The following is a 6,000-nucleotide window of genomic DNA, read 5'->3' on the forward strand; positions in this document are numbered from 1 at the left end:
ATTACAAGTAAACAGCTGCAAAATTCTAACGACACCTAATGGAATGCCATTTGCAATAGTGGCCCTAGCATTTAGACTACAATGAATTCTTGTTGGCTGCTGCAGATTCGTTTGTGTTCAGTTTGGTGTAAAAGGAACTGTAGCAGGTGCCATGGAAAATTAGTTTTTGAAATACCTACCAACAAAAGGTGTAACTTGATACTGTATGTGTTTCACTTGCCTTGACATTTAGTCATTGTTCCAAGCTGATGAGCCGAAAGAAATGCTTGCACAACAGTTATTCATACAAGACTATGCCTCTGGGTCCATAGCCTGACAGAGATATAGCTCAGTGTGGTTGCAAGCAGTCAACACTCAAAGCTAAGAAAATTGGATTCATCGAATTTATTGTAATGTATTTGCTCACTCTTGGAAGTAACAGTCAAACATACATTATACAATTAGAGATAGGCCTACATGTATGATAATAGTTCTAAAACAAAGATTCTCAACTGTAGTTTTGTAGGAGCACTTATATTACATAAAAAATATTTAAATACGTATTGTGAAGCAAAAATTCACTTTATGAGCATGACCAATACAGAAGCACATGTGAATCACCAGCGAATCCAAATGAAACCATCTATCAGAGAAAGTGCTTTTATAAAGTGCACCATGTGCACTCTTGATTATCGATTGTGTCACTTCCACACAGCTCCCCACACCCCCTCCCAATGGGGAAGAACACCAGGGATGCCAGAGTACTTAAATCTGACCTCACACCCTGCACATGTATGGACGGTTGGGTGAGCTGGGTTGGTGAATAACTGACTATGCCTGCAGTTCCATAGTGTGAAGTTCAAGTATGGCACAGACCAGAGACGTTGGGGTCGCAGTTCTTTGAGGAGCAACATGTGAGTGCGTTGGGGAAGTGTTGGAATATATAAGAAGAGTGTTAGTTGATTTTACCCACCCGATGGAAACCTTGGTTGGTTTTTCCTGTAGAAGAGTGTCCACTATGTTTGTGTTTTCACGTTCCAAAACGTGGTGTTGTCTGGTGTATGGAAGTTGTAGAGAGGAGCTTACAAGGTCCACTTGGAGCCTGACATGGGGACAGTTATCGAGAGAGTTGTCGTAAGAACTGGGTGAGTACCATGTTGTGATCCTAGAGGAGCACAAAATTTGGCAAAATGTTTCCAGAGCTGGTGTACCAGGTTGGATAACTGTATCACATTAGGGCATGGAACAGGTGCAAGAAATTCCAGCAGGACATATAGTGGTTCTCTATATACCAACTCCACCAATTGGCAACCGAGGACAGTCCATGCATCCAGGAGTCTTCTTAGCAGATCAACATGGCGTTTAAGGTATTGTGCCACCTTTCCACCACGCTGTTGCTGGGTGGCAGTTTGTGGTTTGATTGTGCTGAAAGCTGTACAATCTTGACACTTCCTGAAAAAATGATAATTAGAATTGGTGCCCTAGTTGGCCATGATGAAAAAGGCGCACATAAAGCGCATCACCAAAATTTCGACGAACGACTATGCTGTTTTCTCCAAAGAATGTTTCTGCTCAGGATGGCCTCAGTCCACTGAGTCCAATGGTCCACCATGGTTAATAAGAGCCTACAATCATTTGAGGGGAGAAGGGACCCTACTAAATTAATGTGGGTGTGACCAAATCGTTCTGTATATGTCGGAAATTTTAGAGTGCTTGTGGTATCCCACTTTTCCGTTTTGCCACAGGATACTAGTAGGGGCCAAGGCCATGAAGCTTTCGTTTTCAAAGCTCCACAATGCGACCCATCACCAGTTTCAACGTTTAAAGCCACTTGCTGGAACTTGGGTGTAATGTACAGTTGAGGTCTAGTACTGAAGTAGCATCATTTTGTAGCTGTGCCACATAGTAAATGCAGGCCAGAGGATTAGGCAGCTGCGGGCCGGAAAACTGGGCATTGGCTAGATCTGTATAGTTCAACACTTGTCTTGGTCGACTACTGCACAACAAATATCTGCCATGTAACTGTCAGCTCCTTGAACGTGACGCACATCTGTAGCAAACTGGTATATGTACTCAACATGGTGAGACTGATGGAACAGTTTGTCTCTGACTTGCTGGAAGGACACCATGATGGATCAGTGGTGTGCGAAAATATTGACAGGTCTGGCCTCTATAAAGGGGCGAAAGTCTTTGATGCTCATGTACATTTTGAAGCACTCCAGCGAGTTTGGACATGCTGTAGTTTCTGTGGCAAAAAAAACCTCAATGGCTGACAGTGTCTGCTCACTTTTTGATGAAGTGCTGCACCAATCACAAGCTGGCTGGTAACTACTAGTAAGGACAAATGTACGTGGGGCTGGGATGTGATGTGTCATGTCAGCAAGATTTTGTTTGTAGCTTCTTAAATGCAGAATCAATGACTGGCGTCCACAGATGGAGGCGTTTGCCGCTTTTGTTGTGTCCAGATTATGTATTTGTTGGTGGTGTCTGAGTAGCAGCAGTTTGGGGAAGATGGTGGCTATAGAAGTTTGCCATTATTGCAACTTGCAGGGTTATTTGTTGTTCTGAGGTCATGGTAGAAAATGTAACACCTCCAACTTTTCTGGTAGAGGGGAGATGCCTTGGGCAGTACTCTGTAGTCAAGGAAAGTTACCATTGGCTCTTCAAACATGCTCTTATCTTCATTCAGCATGACTCCATCGGTACTTAGTCTGCTTTGCACTTCATTCAAATGTGTCTCATGGTCCTGGGCGTTTTCTGAAAATAGCAAAAGTCATCAGGATGAGCAAAGCAGTAAGGCACTCTCCTCAGTACACTATCCAGAAAACGCTGCCAAACCTGTGCAGTATTTTAAGCCTGAATGGCATTACCAAACATTCGAATAGCCCAAATGGGGTAGCCACTGCGGTCTTCAGTATGTTTGGCTTTGCCATAGATATCTGACTGTAAGCTTTACAACAATCTAACATACTGAAAACTTTTGCCCCAGCCAGTGAATTTGTGATATCTTCGACTTATGGTATCTATTTGGAATGGTTCTGGCAATCGATACCCAAAAGTGGATGCCATGGCCCATTTTTATTACATATGCAAGATTCAGAGGAGAGGTCTATGGGCTGTCAGATGGGCATGTATTTGTCCTTCTTGTAACATCACACTGAAGATGCCTGTGATTTTGCATAGATGATCTAATGCTTTCCCAGCGAATGAGCGAGGAAACCAGTGGACCTGGCGTTGTCCAGGCATAGTGTACCATTTTGTGTTTGACAACACCTCTATCCGTCATTGGTTGCAGTGACTCAGAGGCTGTAGCAGAAGGTGAAGAAATGACTCTTTGATGTTGTGCTGTGAGCCATTCCGTCGTTTTTCAAGCAGCCTGCAGGTTGGACTCCACTTCCAAAAGAGCAGCCTCCAGAACTCTGTTCTCTCTACGTAATTCATTTGATTCACACTTTTTTGCTGCATTCTTCTCCTCCAATTTATGGATAGTTGAGTCCAGGTTTCTGTGATCATGCTCCCACCAAGTCTCATCTTTCAGGTGAAGCTTGCTGAGTTTGTTCACCCTGCTTTATGCACAAAATGTCAGTTGTCCGGGTTTTTCATAAGGAAATTGGCTCCTAGAATGGGTAGGTCAAAATCGACGAGACAAAAGGTCCAATCATGCTTGGTAGAGAGTCCAATGTAAAGCACAACTCTTTTTAGTCAATTTGTATGGCAGAAAGGTTAACGTCTTTCAAGGGGTTGCATCAATACATTTGACATTGGGGAAGACACAAACAGGCAGTGAGCTGACTTTGTGCCCTCTGTGTATAGTGGTCATAAATGAATAGTCTTTGCACTGCCATACATCTGACCATTGCTGCGGAAGTCGACCCATATACTATAGCATCACCCTTAATCCTATACGGCTAGTGCTTCCCAACACCAGCCTGTGAAGCTAAGATCTGTTGCACCTTGGGTGGGAGCATGGTGCTTTGCACCTCATAGCTTGAAAACCGAAAAGCCTGCAGAATCAGAAAAACCGTGTCTCGTTAGGTCCATGAGGTCCGAATTGCGAGTCTGCGTGACCAAGCAGTGTGCTTCTGTTTTTCACAGTTGCTACATCTGCAGTTGTTTAGTCGATTTCTCGTCAGCAGCACAGAGAATAGGAAATACTTTGTGATACTCGGTGGTCGTCAGCTGGTCATGGCGGGGCAGGATGGCAGCACTGCATTAGCTGGATCCGGCAATGCTTTGTACTCTTTGTGAGCAATGGTAGTTGTGGTGGCGACCACGATAGCGTACGAGTCGGACAGGATGTGCCTTCTATTGGCCTCTTGCAGTAACTCACATAATGGCCGAATTTCCTGAACAGTTAAGGTTAAACACAGCTACAAAGGAAACTGTTGCTGCCAAATGTGTAATAGGGGAGTGTCTGAAAGAATACTGGAATCAACCATAGCTCATAAGTGTCTACATAAGTCGGAAGACCACCTATCGTGTCACTCATGGTAGAGAAGCGGTGTTAGTCGCTTATCCATTGGTTTCTTGGAACGAGAGATCAACACATCTTGAGTGTACTGTGGAGGGGCTGTGTAAAATAATTACTGACACATTAGTCAAGGTAGCAGATCATCGATGTAAATTTTTCAGATACATCGCAAATTTGCTGCAGCATGAAAAGTTTCGCCATGATAGCAAAAGAAATGTCCAGCTGTTTTGATACCAATGGTGGTCCCTAAATCACGACACAGGTGATCCACGAGAAGCTGTCAAGTGGAAGGTTTGTAGCTTATGTGACCAGCACTGGCACATGTGATTGAATCGGAGGATGTTCACATTTGATTTGATATCACACTGTCTTACTGTCTGGTTGTGCGAAACAATGTTTTGTGGCAGGAGGTGCATGAGTTGCGGAATCCCCTGACAATGGTAAAGTAGAAGGACATTTTAGAACCTCGATCTCATTCTTGATGCAATGCATTGCACCGTCAATGGCGCGCTATAAGGTATGTATTGACGACATGCCGATACACAACGAGGCGAGTTTGGCATTAATAATATGTCCACAACCACACTACTCATGTTCCAAGATCACTCCTTGTATAGCATCACTCATACTACATAAACAGCGTGTACACAGATACTGTACAGCAAAAATTGAGTTATTAGCACAACCAATAAAAAAGCACATTTGAATCATCAGCGAATCCAGCCAAAACCATCTATCCAAGAATGTAATTTTATATAGGTACACTGCACATGGTGCACTGTCAAGTATGGATTGTGTCACTCCCACAGTGAAACACAGACACAGTCTAACATAGCAGTATTGACACTCTGCCTTGTTTTTGTAGCTCACTGTTAAAGCAGCGCAACTAAGCGGCCAGCAAACTACTACGATATGGGAAGAGTGCGAATGGTATCGTTTATATTGATTTGTAACGTATTTTTTACAATAGGGCACATTTGTCTTTCTTATTTTCGTAAGAACACTCCCTAAGAGATACGAAACAATACAGTACAGGACAGTTTATTTACGATTCTCTTATAGCTTGCAGATATTTACTGAAGAAAAAGTTTTCCGTTAAGAACAAAAAACTGCAAGTGAACTCTAGAAGACATGGAATATATATCCAACAGCGCGAAGTTTTGTTCGCTACACTTACAGTTAAATCAGTGAATGCGAATGTAGTAAACTTGTATGAAATGTAGTACCCATATTATTTAATATCCCAAATAAGCTACCACGCCTGTAGCGAAAGAGAAGCTACACAGACATGACAATAAAGTGTCAAGAACAATAAAACTGTTTCCTAACACAGAAGAAAGTAGTTCCACAATTTTGCTACATCTGAGCAATAAACAACAAGAATGTTCACAACATTCACTTCTGAAGCAAAAGCAGTTACATTTATAAAAATATTCGTGTATTAGAAAGTGGAGTGAAGAGTGGGAGAATCATTAAATCCTATAAAAAACTTTTGTGTCAAGGAAAGAGCCTATCATAATAAGAACAAGAGAAATATATTCTTGTATTCT

General features: G+C 42.5%; 1 long non-coding RNA gene across 1 annotated transcript in view; it reads right to left on the reverse strand.

Annotated features, from left to right (window-relative positions):
- The window catches only part of LOC124802419, a 57,440-nt gene extending 51,701 nt beyond the window's left edge, over positions 1-5,739 (reverse strand). Inside the window, exon 1 of the long non-coding RNA XR_007017117.1 lies at positions 5,628-5,739. This is a non-coding gene — a long non-coding RNA (uncharacterized LOC124802419). The remainder of the gene's footprint in view (positions 1-5,627) is intronic.
- Positions 5,740-6,000: the final 261 nt, after the last annotated feature.

The sequence above is a fragment of the Schistocerca piceifrons genome, chromosome 6 (genome assembly GCF_021461385.2).
Source record: "Schistocerca piceifrons isolate TAMUIC-IGC-003096 chromosome 6, iqSchPice1.1, whole genome shotgun sequence".
NCBI lineage: Eukaryota > Metazoa > Arthropoda > Insecta > Orthoptera > Acrididae > Schistocerca > Schistocerca piceifrons.